This window comes from Musca autumnalis, unplaced genomic scaffold (assembly GCF_047663935.1).
Source record: "Musca autumnalis isolate F117 unplaced genomic scaffold, ASM4766393v1 scaffold_5, whole genome shotgun sequence".
Classification (NCBI taxonomy): Eukaryota; Metazoa; Arthropoda; class Insecta; order Diptera; family Muscidae; genus Musca; species Musca autumnalis.
Window position 1 is genome coordinate 78,555,942 of NW_027412088.1, and position 17,850 is coordinate 78,573,791.

At 34.2% G+C, this 17,850-nt stretch overlaps 1 long non-coding RNA gene across 2 annotated transcripts; it reads left to right on the forward strand.

The window, feature by feature from the left end:
- The first annotated feature begins 650 nt into the window (after nucleotides 1-650).
- On the forward strand, nucleotides 651-2,158 carry LOC141387025 (uncharacterized). Of its 2 annotated transcripts, none has more exons than XR_012408460.1 (2): nucleotides 651-1,249; nucleotides 1,717-2,158. It is a non-coding gene; the product is annotated as an uncharacterized lncRNA (long non-coding RNA). The 2 variants fall into 2 exon arrangements; XR_012408461.1 differs by having other exon boundaries at nucleotides 651-1,205.
- The last annotated feature ends 15,692 nt before the right edge of the window (nucleotides 2,159-17,850 follow it).

Here is a 17,850-nt window from a genome sequence, read left to right on the forward strand (position 1 = left end):
TCATACCACCATACCCCCAAAAAGATACAAACAACGACACAAAGAAACAACAGTACTGGGAACTGAATGAAAAGGCGCCAAAAAACAATGAGTAATCATTTTAACACACAACAACTCAGTTGGCTTCCAAGGCAAAAAAGAAATAAACAAACACCTGCACTATGTATATTTTGTGTGAGCAGAGCACAACAACAATGAGATTGAGAAAACAAACAGCATGGGGTGGTCTTAATTTCATAATCCCGCCTACCCATTGGAATAATGTTGTATGCCAAAGACTTCCAATGCTTTTGCGCCAAAACCAGTTGTTCAGGTAAATTTTTCTCTATTCTCAAACCTCTGTCTAATTGGAAAAGAGACTCTCTCAGCAAACAGCAATAAAACACACCCCATACAAAACTCTGTTATATAGTAAAGCAAATGCCACAATATGGCTTACTCATGTATGCTCATTTTCTCTCTCTTGGCAATATGTATGTGAGAAACAAAAATGGCGTTTAGTTAGTTGTTGTTGTTTCTTCATGTTTATCATTCATAATAAGAATAAGGATTTGTTAGGGTGTGTGTGCAAGTACCCAAAACCATGAATGTTTTTTTTCAAACACACATCACATACATATGTTGCTTACTTTTTGTTGTTGTTTCTTGTGTATTATATGAATGAGGACAACAACGTCAATGAGAAACATAAAGCCACATTAAACCACCATCAACCATACAAGTGGTGCTTTGTACCCAACTCATTTTCTTTCCTTTTGGCCATCACAAACCCACCAACACCTTACCAAGCAGCTTAAACTTCATGCCGTGCACACAACAAAAGGCAGAGTGTGAGAGCGAAAGGATACAGGAAGTGTGGTTGTTGATGTGGTAGTAGTGAGGACGGTGTGGTGTTGCAGGCAGGGTTCAAAGAAGGCGACTGCCGCCGCCAACAATACAACTTTAGCAGGTAAACCAAACGTCAGTCAACATTTGCCACAACAACTGCTGCCCTGCCACAATCAACGAGTTCTCCAGACATACAAACCGTCCGACCAAGCAAAAGAAGGAAACAACCAACGACAATGTCTCTCTATAGACCAACAACTGTGTCCGTTTGGTTAACATCCGTCCGTCCGTTCGTCTCACTGCCTGTTCTTTTCTCAGTGCGTTCGTTCTTCCATCCGTTGCCCATTTTTCTTGGGTACCTCTGTGTGCTAAAAAATGTTTGTAACTTCAAAAATGTGTTTTAAGTGTTGTTTTTGCCTTGGTACAAAGAAATAGAAAAAGAAATGCCACAAATTTTCTTAAAATGGAAAAACTCTCAGCTAAAGTGTTGCAAAAAGTTTTCATTGAAGAAAATAGGATGGAAAAGCAAAGAAAAAGAAGCAATTCTCATTTATTCTGTAATGGGTTTACACGTTGGAGGAAGTTAAGACATGATTTGGATTTATGAAACAAAAACTGAAGATTGTTTTTAGTGATTTTCAGTTGAATTTAAGAATGAAGTTTAATATTACTAGACATCGGATTTTTGCATATTTTTGAAAATTATAATGCAAATAATTCCTTTATTAAACAATAGAAACTCTATTACTAATTATTATCAATTTGACATCGAATTTCTTTCATTGGAAAGATATACTTCTATATAATAACGTAATTACAATTGTTTGAAATTTCAAAAATATGCAAAAATCCGATGTCTAAATATTACTAATTTTCAACTATTGATAGTCAATACCATTTTGGACCGACGGATATTGTTTTAGATTGATATCTGTTACAGATATGGCAGAAAAAATGCTTCGATGAAATAGAAATGGAAAAGTCATAATCAAATCGCTGGAAAATGTCACAAAAACATGAATCAATTATTTTCTAGCGCATCAAGAAAAGGAATTTTCAAATAGTACTTGTAAATGTTTTTCATAAAAGTAAAGAAGTGGAAAAGTACCAGTCTGCTTTGCCGACAGAGATATTACCTCAGTCTGTGACATACAAAAAAAGGAAAAAAGTAAGAGAGGGCTACAGTCGGACGGGCCGACCATGTGATAACCTACACCACTTGCCCTGAGCATTAGTTTTACACGGAATTTATTTTATATTATTGCGACACGTTATATTTTGTTTTAAGATGTGTATTAAGAATGAAAATATAAAAATTTTAAGAATAGCATTAAACGACTTTTATTGCTTTACTGACGAAGATATAACCTCAGCCTCTGCCAAAAATATATACATATATACATATATGTACCTATATTGTTTTGTATCATGAGTTTGCTTCAAATAGATCCGAGATGAGTCCTCACACTGCACTTTTCCCAAATTTTGTGTATGAGGTACCCGCAGGTCGGGACCGATATAGTCCATATCGAACCCTACATATGTCGAGAAGAAAAAATTTGATGTGGAAAGTTGGGACCAAATCGATTGCTCCCTTCAAGAGTTATCGTTCGCACCATTTTACAGAAAATTTGTGGACTTTTGCGTGGGAAGAAGGAGTGGGTCCATATGGCCCATTTTCGAACTTAAACTAATATCGTGGAAAATATTCGCAAACAAACCAAAACGATAAAGTAACCCACTTATACAGTTGCGAAAAAAAAAAACAAGTAAAAAGATATACCCTCAGCCAATTGAAACTTTCATCTACGGACAGATCGTATGTATTTAGGGTCTCTTCAGAATTTTGTGGCCCTTTTTGAATATTTGAACTTGCCGGCAAAAATGTGGATTAGGAATTAACTGTACTAAGACACAAATGTTGAACTTTTGTAGGGGATGTACCCTTAGGGAGGGCCGATATGGACCATTTTAGAAGTTAAACTAACTTTTGACAAAATATTGGAAGATCCAAAGTTTAGACCAAAATAGTTGCCCCGTCCCAGAGATATCGTCTTACCATTTTAGTGACTTTTTAAATATTGGGGAGAAGTACCGGAAGTTGTGGACCGATATATCCCCATGAAACTAAGCTTGGACAAAATATGACGAAGGCCAAATTTGGAACCAAATCGGTTGAACAGTTCGAGAGTTATCGTGCTTTGCGGCCGCCACATATGGTGACATACGGATTTTCTACACCTTTCAGCTGTTTTCTCAAGAAATATGGACTTGCCCCTGAAAACCCGTTTACCGTCGTAATGGTGGTGGCGAATGCAAGTCGCTTCAACAAAAATCAAAGTCATTCAAGCAGGTCTTAAAGTGAACTTATCCGAAAGAGTAGGCAAATATAGTCCATATTCGAACCTAATTTATATCTGGTAGATATATAAGGGTGTGCAAAGTACGGGAGGTACCTGAAGGAGTGGACCGATATGGCTTATCTTCGAACTTAAACTTAATCGACTCCAAATTGTCTGAAACAGATTTCGTCCAAACATACTTGGGGTCTAAAACCATTATTTCGATGAGGCACATTTTGCCCGTAAGAAAGTGTATATTCCCTCGATAGCATAAATGCTGAGGGTTTAATAATAGCACCACCAAGAATAACCGTGGAACAAAGTTTTATGTAGATTTGGGGCTTTATGTCTATGTTTGGAGGAAATTTTAATTTCTCAGTTGGATGTCCTCAAAAATCGAAATAGAATCAAAAATATATGGTAAAGCCCATTAAAAGAGGATAGTTAAGCCGTGATAACAGGGATCTGACTTTGTCGTTGGAGACTAAACCCTATGCATACCAACAAAAGTGTGAAAAGTTAACTTATTTTCGTTGGAATCCTATTTAATTCAGAAAATAAGTAGGCACTAGTTTGGTCTTTCCAAAAGGATATGAACAGCAGTAATATGGGTTATAATCTGGAGAAAAAACAAAGAAAGTGTGGTATAGAAGTTCTGTAGCCATTCTCTACGGTTGTGCGTTGTTCCTAGACTATAACAAATAAAAAAAATAATAACTAAAGTCAATAAGGCAATGTCAGATCAATGTGTCGATACCTAGCCTATCAACAGGTGGTACTAACGCCATAAACTGAAGAATAATCAGTAGGCACTTGCTTCTGTTGATGTACTTCTTTTCTTGAGTGTTAAAGTGTAGATATTTGTCCAATTTCTTTAATTAAAGTGTTTTTATTAAAGTGTTTTATTTAACTTGCCTTGGTGTGTGTTTAGTTCAAATCTGGTAACTCATTTTTAACACGGTTGCAGTTGACCAATCGAACTAAAACTTTGCACACTTCTCAGATTTGGATGACAATACACGAATATGAAATCAAAACCAATATTGGTCCATTTTTACACTGTTTTACAGTGTTTTATCTAATTTGCTTTTCAAATCTGGTAACTCATTTTTCACATAGTTGTAGTCTACCAATCGAACTTAAAATTTGCACACTTTTTAGATTTGGATGACAATACATGAATGAAATCAAAACTAATATTGGTCCATTCTTACAGTGTTTTTACGGTGTCTAACTTGACCCCCTTTTCAAATTTGGTAACTGATTTTTAACACGGTTGCAGTTGACCAATCGAACTAAAACTTTGCACACTTTTCAGATTTAGATGACAATACATGAATATGAAATCACAACAAATATGGGTCCATTGTTTCGTATAGCCCCCATATAACGGTACCACCCGATTTCCGGTATTTTGCTTTTCAAATCTGGTAACTCGTTTTTCACGCAGTTGCAGGTGACCAATCGTACTTAAAATTTGCACACTTTTTAGATTTGGATGACAATACATGAATATGAAATCAAAACTAATATTGGTCCATTCTTACAGTGTTTTTACGGTGTCTAACTTGACCCCCTTTTAAAATCTGGTAACTGATTTTTAGCACGGTTGCATTTGACCAATCGAACTAACACTTTGCACATTTTTCAGATTTAGATGACAATACATGAATATGAAACCAAAACCAATATGGGTCCATTTTTTCCTATAGCCTCCATATAACGGTACCACCCGACTTCTGGTATTTTGAGGATTTTGTCTTCATTTTTAGCCCGAATTTGCTGTAACTTGGCATTTGGAGTTCTCAACAGTCTAGGAACTTCACCACTAAAAATTGTGGACGCAGGTCAAGGTTTAATATAGCATCCATATAACTGTACCTACCAATTTCAAGCATTTTAATCTACATTTTCTGCTCAAATGGACTGTAATTCGGCATTTGGGGATCTCAGTGGTCAAAAAATGTTTTTACTAAAAAGTTAAAAATAAAAAATAATTTAAAAAATTAAGTTTCAGTGTTTTATTTAGAAATGCACTTAAAACTAAAAAATAATTTGTCGCTTAGCCTCAATATATATATTCTTTCTCATGATAGAATCTCTCAAATAAAACGCTTGCCGTTTAATTTTGCCACCATTCATAATTTAAATGTAAGCGTTTTATTTGAGAGATTCTATCATGAGAAAGAATATATATATTGAGGCTAAGCGACAAATTATTTTTTAGTTTTAAGTGCATTTCTAAATAAAACACTGAAACTTAATTTTTTAAATTATTTTTTATTTTAATTGTGGTGTAGGATATAAAAACAACCGGAACAGAGTTCTACTTTTAAAAATAAATAACATTTCCATAGGTAAAAAAAGAAGTTTTCAAAAATTGCAGAATAAATTTTTAGGCATTTGTGGATTGTGGGAGTCATAAACAGTGGGTATAATTTTTCCGCTGACAGGCCTAAGTCGAAGGTCACACTCGAGTGGTTTCTTTAAAACTTTGGGAATTTTTACATCGAGTTCCCCATTGCAGCATTATAAAAATACATAAAAATTCCAAAAACTTTAGTGTGAGAGATGTAGGAAGTAGTGGCCCTAAATGTGTGGCCATTATTCCTGGAATTATTGTCTTCCTACAGCCCAAAAATAAAAATAATAATAGGTATAATGTTGTGGTCATGATTATAATGAGTACATACTATTAAAATTTCCACTCCCCATAGACCATTTTGGAACTACATAGATATGATTTTAGGATAGTGTCAAACAGTTGGATTTTTTTAGCTTTATTGTTATTATGCCAAGAAGCGCAGTCTTGCCCACGTACCACATAGACTACCTACTAAATTCCATTTCCCACCGTCTTTTAATAAAAAATAAACGATTTTAGAGTTTACTCTGTATTTCTCAAATGGATCAAATCTTATTTTCATAACAGGAAATGTGCTGTGAAAATAGTTGAACATGAATCTGTGGTATTTTACCAAACTTCCGGTGTAGCATTTTAGCACCTGTTTTCTTTAACATTTTCATAAACGATATTTACACTTGTTTCCAGCATACATAATTTCTGTTGTATGCTGATGATTTAAAAATATTCCTTAGGACTAACTCATTAATGGATTCATTTAAAATCCATGATGACCTAAATAATTTGCAATTGTGGTGCTCGAGAAACAGTTTTAATTTGAATTTAAAGAAATGTTTCCATATGTCCTTTAATCGATCACGAATTCCATTGCAACTGTCATTTTATTTAGATAACAATGTCCTAGAAAATGTTAATGAAAAAGAAGATCTAGGAATTATCTTTGATGATAAACTTACACTCATCCAGCGCATAGATAATATTATCCCGAAAGCTTATTCTACCTTGGCATTTATAAAACGCAACTCCTCGGACGTTAATGACCCGTATACGTTAAAGATTTTATTCACTTCGTATGTGCGAACTAAATTAAAATATGAATCGAATTGAACGAATCCAGAAAAAATTTATAAGGTACGCATTACTTCCTTTGAATTTTAGTCATCCGACTCCGAGCTATGGATCTAGATGTTTATTGTTAATTTAGAAACCTTAGAGTTCAGAAGAGAAATGCAGTGTATGCTATTTGCATATGATGTAATCAATTCAAATATTGATTGTCCTTATTTGTTAGAAGGGGTCTCATTCAATGTTCCAAGTCGCAATTTGCGAAATAAAAAAATGATCCTCGAACAGACCTTAAAGTGCACAATATATACCTTCCTGGAACTTGTGATTGGATAACCAGTAAGGCATTCGATCTTATCGAAGAAAGGAAAGTTATAAACGTGAAATTGCTTAACGAAAATGTTGAAAACGAAATGGTACAAAAAATTATCCAAAGATATAAAAATGGAAATAAGCAAGGACAAAATGTTTATTATGGAAGAATGGGAAAGCTAACAAGGGGAACTCAAAAAACTATTTAAAATTAGACGCATGTAGAAGACGAAACAGGGTGTCACGTAACATCGAAGGTCGACTAAATAAAAGTTTGGAAAAGACATTTCGAAAAAGACGTTGAACATCATAGATGGTCTGTCGGAAATTACGACGTATATGACATACATTTCTGACGTATATTACATACGTCAGAAACGTCGTAAACCTTGCCAAAAAAACAAGGTTTTTGACAGCATAAACAATAGAATTTAATAACCTAAAAATCGTTGTTTTTCATTATAACAAAGCTCATTTTATTATTTCTTTTGAGATCCCGTTTTAATAAAAAAGAAACAAACAGAAATAGAGTTCATTGAAAAAGTATGAATTTAATGTATATTTTTTATATTATACTATGTTTACATTTACGAAATCCACTTGATTTCAGCTGTCAATTCCTTTGCGTATACGTCAAATGAAAACTCATCTGAAATCGATTGGATTTCATTTGACGTTTGAGCAATAGAATTGACAGTTGAAATCGAGTGGATTTCGTAAATATAAACATAGTATTATATGGGCATTATATGTTTGTTTTAAATATGCCTGTTCCAGAACCTGCAAGAATCTAAAATTTTTTACTACGACAACAATTTTTCCTTTATGTTATTAAAAAAAATATATTACAAATTAGTAGATTCTTGCAGTTCTGGAACAGACCATATTTCACCAGCAAATTCTTTGAATCGCACGTAGAGTTCAGAATGTATTGTAGATCGCGTGCTTAGTGTTTAATCCAATTTTTTGTTCAATGATATCAGTTATTTTAAAAAATAAGATATTAAGAAAAATGTGTTTAAATTTCCAAAATAGTACGTAGGCTCTTCAATAATAAAGACAGCTTTTACAATTAGTATTAATTGAAAAATATTGTGGTGGTTTTTTGAGGTTTATGACGTTTACTACTTTTTATACGTTTTCTACGGGTATATGACGTTTTCGACGTTTACAACTTTCTGACCGTCGAAAACCTAAAAAATCATCATACAGACCATCTCTGTTGAACATCGGCCAAAACCACGATGATTAAAAAATGAAATTCATTACCGAATTTTGCGATATATCCATCTTTTGACCACCTACGCCAACCTAGTTTGCATCAATGTAAAGGAGAACTTTTCTTCTTCCATTGACAAGTTTTCCTTTTGGAATACCCAACTAGAAGCGGAGATATTCGTATATGAATAAAACTTTGAATATTCCCCACATAAGTTGTTCACCCATTCCGACCCCTGAAAATCCTTCCTTGCTCTGTGGGACTCCCATCAACGTCCAAAATTTCGCTATTATCCGATCAAAATTCCGACTGTGGCGTGATTACAAAAAATTGAATAATGGGATGCATTACTGACTTTTGCGATATTTCCGTTATTTGACAACTTACGCCAACCTACTTTACATCAATGTAACAGAGAAAACTGTTTTTCTTCCATTGATGAGCTTTCCTTTTTGAATACTCTTACTAGAAACGGACGGAAGCGGATGTGTTCAAAAGTATATATGGGCTCAAAGAAGACATTCTCATGCACCTTTTTGCGAAAACGACACGTCGCACTGTGGGCGAAATCCAAATCTAGCGGGGAAAAAATGAATAACTCCTAAACTAATTGAGGTATACCTTGAAAAAGTTTTAGACTTATCTTGCACAATAGTCATTTTAGTATGTGCCGGCTGGGTTGTGGAGCTTTTGGGCGATTATCTTAGGAAGTATTGACTTACTCCGCAAAAAAAATTGTACCGTTGTAAATGATACCGCTAGAACAACCAACTGAAAAAGATTTAAAATGATGCGAGAGGAGCTCTTAAACTTCACTTTATTCGAATTTTGTGGGCGAGGTACCCGAAGGGGTGGACCGATATAGTCCATATTCCAACCTGACACATGAGTGGATAAAATAATATAATGTGCGAAGTCTGCACCAATCAGAAACTTCTGCGAGAATTACCTTGCGGATTTGCCATTTTGGTTGGTGCCGCCATGGTTTCTTGGAACATTAGGGTCAATATCTCAGGAAGTATTGGCTTGCGCAAGACGATCGGAGAGAAAGTGTTAAACTTCACTTTATCCGAATTTTGTGAGGGTGGCACCCATATTCCAACCTGATACATGACTCGATGAAATAATACGATGTGCAAAGTCTGCACCAATCAGAAACTCCATGTGAGAATTATTTTGCGGATTTGCCATTTTGGTTGGTGTCGTCAGGGTTTCATACAGCTTTTAGGCCAATATGTCAGGAAGTATGGACTTGCACAGGAAACATTTGTACCGTCGTAAAGAGAGCCGCAATTACAACCAAATAAAATAAATTTTAAAACGGTCCGAGAGTTGCTCTTGAACTTCACTTTATACGAATTTTGTGTGGGATGTACCCGAAGGAGTGGACCGATATAGTCCATATTCGAACCCGGTCTGTATCTGGAAGAAATAATACGATGTGCGAAGTTTGGACCAAATCGATTGCTACCTCCGAGAGTTATCGTTCACACCATTTTACAGAAAATTTTTGAATTTTGTGGGGCGAGTTACCGGAAGTGGTGGACCGATATGACCCATCTTCGAAATTAAACTAAGTTTGGACAAAATATTACAATACCCAAAATTTCGTTCGAATTGGTTGATCCGTTCGAGAGTTATCGTGCGCACCAGTCAGCCAGACAGACGGACGGACGGACATGGCTAAATCGACTCCAAATTGTCTGTAACGAATTTCGTCCAAACATACTTGAGGCCTAAAGGCTGAGGGTATAATGAACAAAATATTTTCCGAAAAATATTTATGTCTTTCTACAGAAATTTGCAAAACTCACACAGTTTCCAAATTGTTGTGTTTAGGAGCACGACGCGCCATCCCTTATAAGATTTTGACATAATTTTTTGGTTTCCATAGTTTCAATATGTTTAGTATCGAATGTCATTTATGTATGTATAAATTACCAATCGGTGACGACAAAAAACTTGCGGTTTTGACCAGGAAAAATCTATTTATGAATCATTGTGTGTGGATCATTTCTTTAGAGATTAAAGCCCTTGATGTTTATATTAGCTGTGTTCCTTTACTTACTTGAGGTTACCATTTTTAACCAGCAAAGCGTTCCTTAACCCCAAAAAGTGGTAAAACTGGCAGCAATTTTTAAGAAAGTGAGAGAGGAGAGAGAGCACACATGCCTTTCTCTTCTACCACAGGCTACCAGCAAAATTTCTGCAGGTAAAAAATGGTAGAACTGATTTTTCGACTTTTGTTAGACGATTATTTCACAATGAAGAAAAAAATGAACGAAAAACAGAAGAAAAAGTCGAACGGTGACAAAACTAAATTAAAAACTGTGAAATAAAAGACGAAATTGATTTTTTATGTTTCTTTTTGACATTGCTACCAGATCTACCATTTTTCCGTTCCTTTATTTTTCTGGTAAAAATGTTCATGAGAGAGCAATTTTGACACTTTTCTATTTTACCATTAAAAAAGTAAAGGAACAAAGCTGTTAAGTACTTTGAGGGGCAGATCCGCATTGAGTCGAGTTATTTTGAGTTATGGCGTAATGCATTTTTTGTTCGCAGTTGTTTTAGCTTATTTATGAGAATACATGTCTTCATTCAAGTCAAATGAGGATTATTTTGGTAGAGCATTTCCACATTCTAACTCGTCATGGACTTTTTCATTTTAAAACCGATCAGAACCATTACCTTGTACTTTCCACCCATCCCGATTGTATTACCGTTGCGTCGGGTTTGTAGTGCTTTATCAAAAAATATCTTTAACAATAAATATGAACAAAACCAGCTGGTGATAAGGATGAAATAGATAATAATAACAGCGATCATGCTGCAACAAAAAACAAGTTTTCGTTTTTCATTTATTCCCATTTGACTTCAGTTGAGTTCACAGAAAAGCGGCAAATATGACTTCAATTGCAGTTAATAATTGTTTATTAGACGTAAAAATTGTATGATTTACATTCCGATAGACAAATGGAAATGCCACAACAAAAACAGAAAAACTTATGATCTAGTTTTCAGAGTTATTACAATGCAATGCACCACCACCAGATGAAAAATCAAGTTTAGATTGCGCAGCTAATTAAAGGCTAAACTCAACAATACCCTATAAAATGTTTCAATAGCTGTGAATTCGTGCAAAGGTGAATGAGTGAAACTGAATTATTGTTAGGTGGATGGGATGCAAAATAATGATTGGCCATCTTTGACATAAAGATCTTCCATATTGAAAAAAATCTGACATTTAATTAGTAAAGCCTACAAAGTCTATTAAAGGAAAATATATGATATTTTTTTAGTAGATCTCTTTTAATGTCACCGTTACTTACCACTGAAAAACCTATACATTGTTTGGAAGTTTTTTTTTTATAAATTTTGCACCGCAATAATAATTGTCACTTATTATTGGCTCTCAGCTACAAATAATGGGAGGTCTTAAGTTCAGCAACCAATTAATGGGATAACTGATAATTTCCAAAACAAGTTTGTGGACAGTTTTTCTGTTTGTTTTTTATTTTATTATTCAATTGTCTAGGTTTTCCACTTTTTGTCAGATATAAATCTAAATTTTGTAAACATATGCAATATATGCATATATGCATCACAAACAAGAGATGAAAAAAATGAAAACAAATATTGTACAACAATTAATAACAGGAAGTTTATTGCAATGATCGTTTCTAGTTTTAAGATTCATAACAATTAGTTTTTTACTTTCGTCTTTGTCTGCAAACTTTTTCTGGGTAACACACGGATATCATGAAGTTGTAAAATCAATGAAGAATTTTATTCAATGACATAATTTATATTGCGTTATATTTTTTATCGAGTTATGTTATATTGCTTTTGAAATGGAAGTTATATGACTCATTAAGAGCATAGGTACACGGAATACCCGAAATAAGGCCCAAGGTTTGAAAGTGACAGATCCAATGAGGCGTACGTGTTATTTCAAACGGCTGTTTATAAAACAGTCAGGAATTAGTAAGAACGGCGTTAAGTTCGGCCTGGCCGAACTTGTTCCCTCCACCACGAGTTGTATTGTAGTAAAGTGGAACAAATAGTTTCTTTTCGTTTATGAAGAAGGCTAAGTACCAAATTGCAGCAAGTTCGGTAAAACGATGTGGATAACTTTCAAAATACCGAAATTCTGGAGGTGCCGTTCCATGGGGGCTATATGAAAACGTCAATCTATACCTACAAATATCTGGCCGAAAGTTTTAGACTCAAAGAAGCCTAAATACCAAATTTCAGATATCTCGATAAAACCTTAAAAATACCGAAAATCAAGAGGTACGCTTATATAGCAAAGGGCCCGCCACTTCGTATGCGGAAAAAAATAAAAAAAAAAACAATTACAAATAGTATTTTATACCGAAATGGTGAACTCTGAAAATGTTGTTGTACTACTACCTACTTTAATTGATATGTAATTTCATTTAAGTACTATTTGTAACACTTTTGTTTTTTTTTTTTTTATTATTCAAAAACATCTGACCTATTTCAGATGCGAGGTGTTTCAATTGATGGCTTTCTGTCCACTGGGTGCAAAACAAAAAATGTCGTATAGATGTACATACGTTTCCATATGGACTTTCTAAGCGTTCAGAATAAAAACACAATTTTCTTTCGCGTTCACATCAAACCAAACCAATGGTACAATATTGAATACATTTTTTCAAACCCAGGACCTTATCTCAAACTTTGCAGTTTTATCCCTACTTGTTCTCTCAATGCTTATGACATTACATGTAGAAACATGCTATACATTTTAAAAGCGAATTTTCATAACCATTGTGATCTAATCCCACCAGTGACTCTTATAACAAATTCCATAGCGCTGGATTTACCAGTTCATTAATTTCAGTGATTCAATTTGTAGTACAATTTAGGGGTAGTTTACACTATATGTAAATGTCACATGACATGAAATTTTCCATCGTTAAATATTCACTAATATGTGGAATATTGGAGATTTTCTTTACGCCATTTATTCTGTGCGTCCACCCCAACAAAACGTCGGTGTCATGCTTAAGTGTTCCATACGCCATTTGCCTGATTCGAGAAAAACTCAAGTTAATGTTAAAGGCAATACAGGATAAAAATGGTGCAATAATCCAATACTTTAAGAGCTCAGTTCTACTTAACTAAACTCATAGATTATATCAGTAGTTTATTTTAGTCAGATATCTGTGATAGTCTAGAAGTTATGGCAATTTTTTATAATTGCAAAAAGTTGCTGAATTGTTCCATGGAATCTTTTTTTCATGTTTTTGGTAGTTTGTGTCACATGGAACACGTTTTGTCACATTTCAACCAAAACACTTTTTATCAATCGTGTTCCACCTCCCTTATATGAAGTGCTACTGTGGAGTTTAAAAATCAGGACTTTAAATGAAACATTTATTTTTCTCATATAAATACAATAAGGATCATTATTATAGGTTTCCTTAATATTTATTTAAGGGATTTCCTCCACTTATCACTATTTTTTTGTGATAAAAATTTCGATCGGACAAAACAGATTGATATTTTGCATTTCTAAGGTAACATAAAACGTTTAAACGCGGTTTTCTTATAATACCATTTTTGTAGTCGGTTAGCCTCAAGTCGAATGGACGTTTTTGCGTATATTTTTGTGGACTTACATCAAAATTTTGTCTTTAAACTTGGGATTTTTTGTTTAAACGATTGCTAAATTTTCTTTGTCATATAACAATACAATATTCAAAAATATTTGGACTTAGAAACTATTATTCTTCAGTTTTTAAACCAAGTCCTTTAACACAATTTGTTCCATACGGCACACTTTTCCGTAACTTGGCAAAAATGGGCAATTTTTTGTTCCAAACACCATCATTTTTGGTGCGGAACAATTCGTTTTTGTCTATTTTTGTTCCATACGCCAAACGACATGGATATGGAACTAAAAAGTTTAAAGTTGTTTTGTTCCATACGCCAGGCTTTATGCATATGGAACAAAACGACAAGATTTTTTGGGTCACAAAGCGGATATGGAACATACTGGCATCTGAATATCTCAGAAACTATAAGAGATATAGAAAATCCGACCAAAAAATCTGAAAGAGCATGGCTCAAAACCTTGTAAGGCACCTTTATCTCAAAATGTCAAAAATGGCGTATGGAACACTTAAGCATGACACCGACGAAAAATATAATAAAATTACGTCTCCACATTGCCTCTGTGGGTAGATATGGAATGTTTTTATTTCGTGTCATATGACATTGATAGATAGTGTAAACTACCTCTTAGTAATTATAAAACATTTATGGTATATTACCCTTTATATCTTTGCGTACACTAATAGTATTATTCCAAATTATATAACTTCAGCTTTAATACTACACCCAAAACTTAATTTGGTTCTTCTCGTTGCCTTATAGAAGGTATTTCCAATAGCACCTCCATAGCTCAGAAAACAGCGACCTTTACACGAAATTTCAGAATTTATACGCACCAAAGTTAGCACTTTTCGTACACCTGGGTATAAACTTCAAAAATTACTTCCTATATACCAACCATGATTCTCATATCCAGCTCTATCTGTACGCCCACCATATCTTAACTCCGCAAAAGAACAGTGGCTCTAACTTTAGCTCTGCTTCTACATCAAATACCTAATTTAGAACGATTTAGTACTTTTCGTATACGTAAGGTTCGCATCTTAACAACCACATCCATATCTTAACCCTGTGTACAAACGCCGAAATTAATACCAAATTTCCGAATCCCCCCTCTATTCCTACACCCTATTTAAATTTTATTAAAACTTTGGCCCTAATATCCGAGATTTTTTTCTTTTTTTATATCCATTTAGTTCTATATTTTAAAAATTACCAAAATTTGGTTTTATTTAACACTTCTCGTACATATGAGTACGAATTACCAAAACTACCTCCTTATGTCAATCCCACACTATCTAATCTCAAATTTCTGCTTTCCAGCTCTATCCGTCCACCAAAATCCTAATTGTACCAAATTTCCAAAACTATCTCAATTCTACCCTTCAAAAGCAATCTTAATTTCAAATTTTAGGATTCTATCCGCTCGAACAAATCCAAAATATACCAAATTTAGTATCATTAAGTACTTTTCGTATCCATAAGTACGAATTTCCAAAACTTCCTCAATCCTATACTCCAACAGTAATCTTTGTTCCAAATTTCAGGATTTCAACTCTATCCGTTCACCCAATCCATATTGTACCAAATGTAGTACTTTTTGTACCTATAAGTACGAGTTTCCAAAACTACCTCAATCCTGCACTTCAACAGTAACTTCAATTTATGGTTTCCAGCTCTATCCGTTCACCCAAATCCAAATTGTACCAATTTTAGTACCATTTTGTACTTTTTGTACCCATAAGTACGAGTTTTCAAAACTACTTCCATTCTGCACTCTAACAGTAACGCTAATTCCATATTTGAGGATTCAGGATTCCGTTGACCCAAATCCAAATTGTACCAAATTCAGTACTTTCCGTACCCATTAGTTCGAATTTCCTAAGTACCTCAATCCTATACTACAACAGTAATCCTAATACCAAATTTCAGTTCTATGCATTGACCCAAATCCGAATTGTACCAAATTAAGTACTTTTCGTACCCATAAGTATGAATTTTCAAAACTACTTCCATTCTACACTCCAATAGTAACTTTTATTCCACATTTCAGGATTCCAGCTATACCCGTTCAATCAAATCTTAATTGTAGCAAATTTAGTACCATTTAGTACTTTTCGTACACAAACGTACGAATTTCTAACACTACCTCAATCCTACAGTCCAACAGTAATCTTAATTTCGAATATTTATTTTATATTTTATGTACCAAATTTTGTACCACTTAGTACTTTCCCTACCCAAAATTACGAACATCCAAAAACTACCCCATATATCAATCGTACACTTCAACAGTTATCTTAATTCCAAATTTCAGAATTCAAGCTCTATCCGTTCACCCAAATCCAAATAGTACAAAATTTAGTACCATTTAGAACTTGTCGTACACATAAGTACGAATTTCCAAAACTACTCCCATATCGCAATCTTATACCCCGTCAGTAATCTTAATTCCAAATTTCAGGTTTTTAGCTATATCAGTTCACCCAAATCCAAGTTGTACTGAATTTAGTACCATTTAGCACTTTTCGTACACTTGAGTACGAATTTCACAAACCATTTCCTTTATAAACACCACTTCCCAACCTTTATTTCCATACCAAATTCCAACTTTCTAGCTAAATCCGTTCAAAATATACAATTGGTACTAAATTTAGTACATTTCGAATTTCCAAAAACCCTTTGGTACATCTTTCTAACTCTCCATCAATTACCCTCATTCCAAATTTCAGAATTCTAGCTCTTCCCGTTTGGCTAATACAAAGGGTACGATATTTAGTACCTTTTAGTACTTTTCGTACCCTTCTAGGTCGAATTTCCAAAAACCCAGCCTTATTTCACCCCTACACACCGACAGCAACCCACAGTCAAAATTTCAGCTTTCTAGCTTCAGCGGTTTCGTCTGGGCGATGATATACATGTCACTCACTCACTCACTTATCACTAAGCTCTTTTATATATATGGTAACATGGGGCGCCTTCGCCACGTATTTTTTCAAAATGTTCTCATATCGACATCATTAAAGTTTTTCCAAATATTATTTTTGGTAAGAATATATGCATGTCTCGACTATAAGTTTTGATATATAAATGATTATAATTTTGTTTTTAAAATTTTATTTTTGAGAATTTACAAAATGTCTACAAAGTGGCGAAGCCTCCCCACCCATGGGGTAGCTTCGCCATTGACATAGGACATATAGCAACGGCCTCTAAAACTGGCATTTACAATACTTCCTCCCCAAATATCAACATTATGCATAAAAAGAACATGTTTTCTATTTAATAGTCAAAAATGATTCTAAAAGTTACAAAAAGAAACATAGTCTAGCCGTTAATTGAAGTAGGTACCTTGAATTTAGGCATAAAATGAAATTTTTGCTAAATTAGATAGGTTTACCACAATATTTGATTTCAACTTCACATTATAGCGTGGTATATCAATAGCATAAACAATTTAAGTTAAACCTGACATAATTCTCACATTAACCCACGACACCCCTATCATGGCGTAGCCGCCCCACCCCCTACATAGTTCATAATATGAATATATTGACATTTATAATTACTTTTATCATGCAAATTATTTGGATTTATATTCTTCAGTAGTTGTCTATTAACGGTATAAAATATAATTTTGATATCACAAAAGGTATACAAGATATCACAAAATATACCTACCATGAATATTTTTCTCAATACCCCAAAAACATGAAACCGCGTGCATCAGCAATCATATATTTGATAGAAATGCCAATTTTTGGGAGATGAAAGATCTTCGTTAAACTCACAATTTTCCCTTTAACGGCATTTCTGTAGCAGTTATAATTATCAAGAAAATCGGTGCTGGCGAAGGCGCCCCAGTGGCGAAGCCGCCCCATGTTACCATATATTAGAGTTGTGCCAAAGGAACTATATGGAACTATATAGTTCACTTCGCAGTTCCAATGGCCCACATTTTTTCTTTGAACAAACTGCGTATACATACTATCACACGTTATATTTCATGATGTTACTCATACGTTTTGGAACTAGTACAAGGAACTAGGAACTAGATTACCCAACTCTACCAT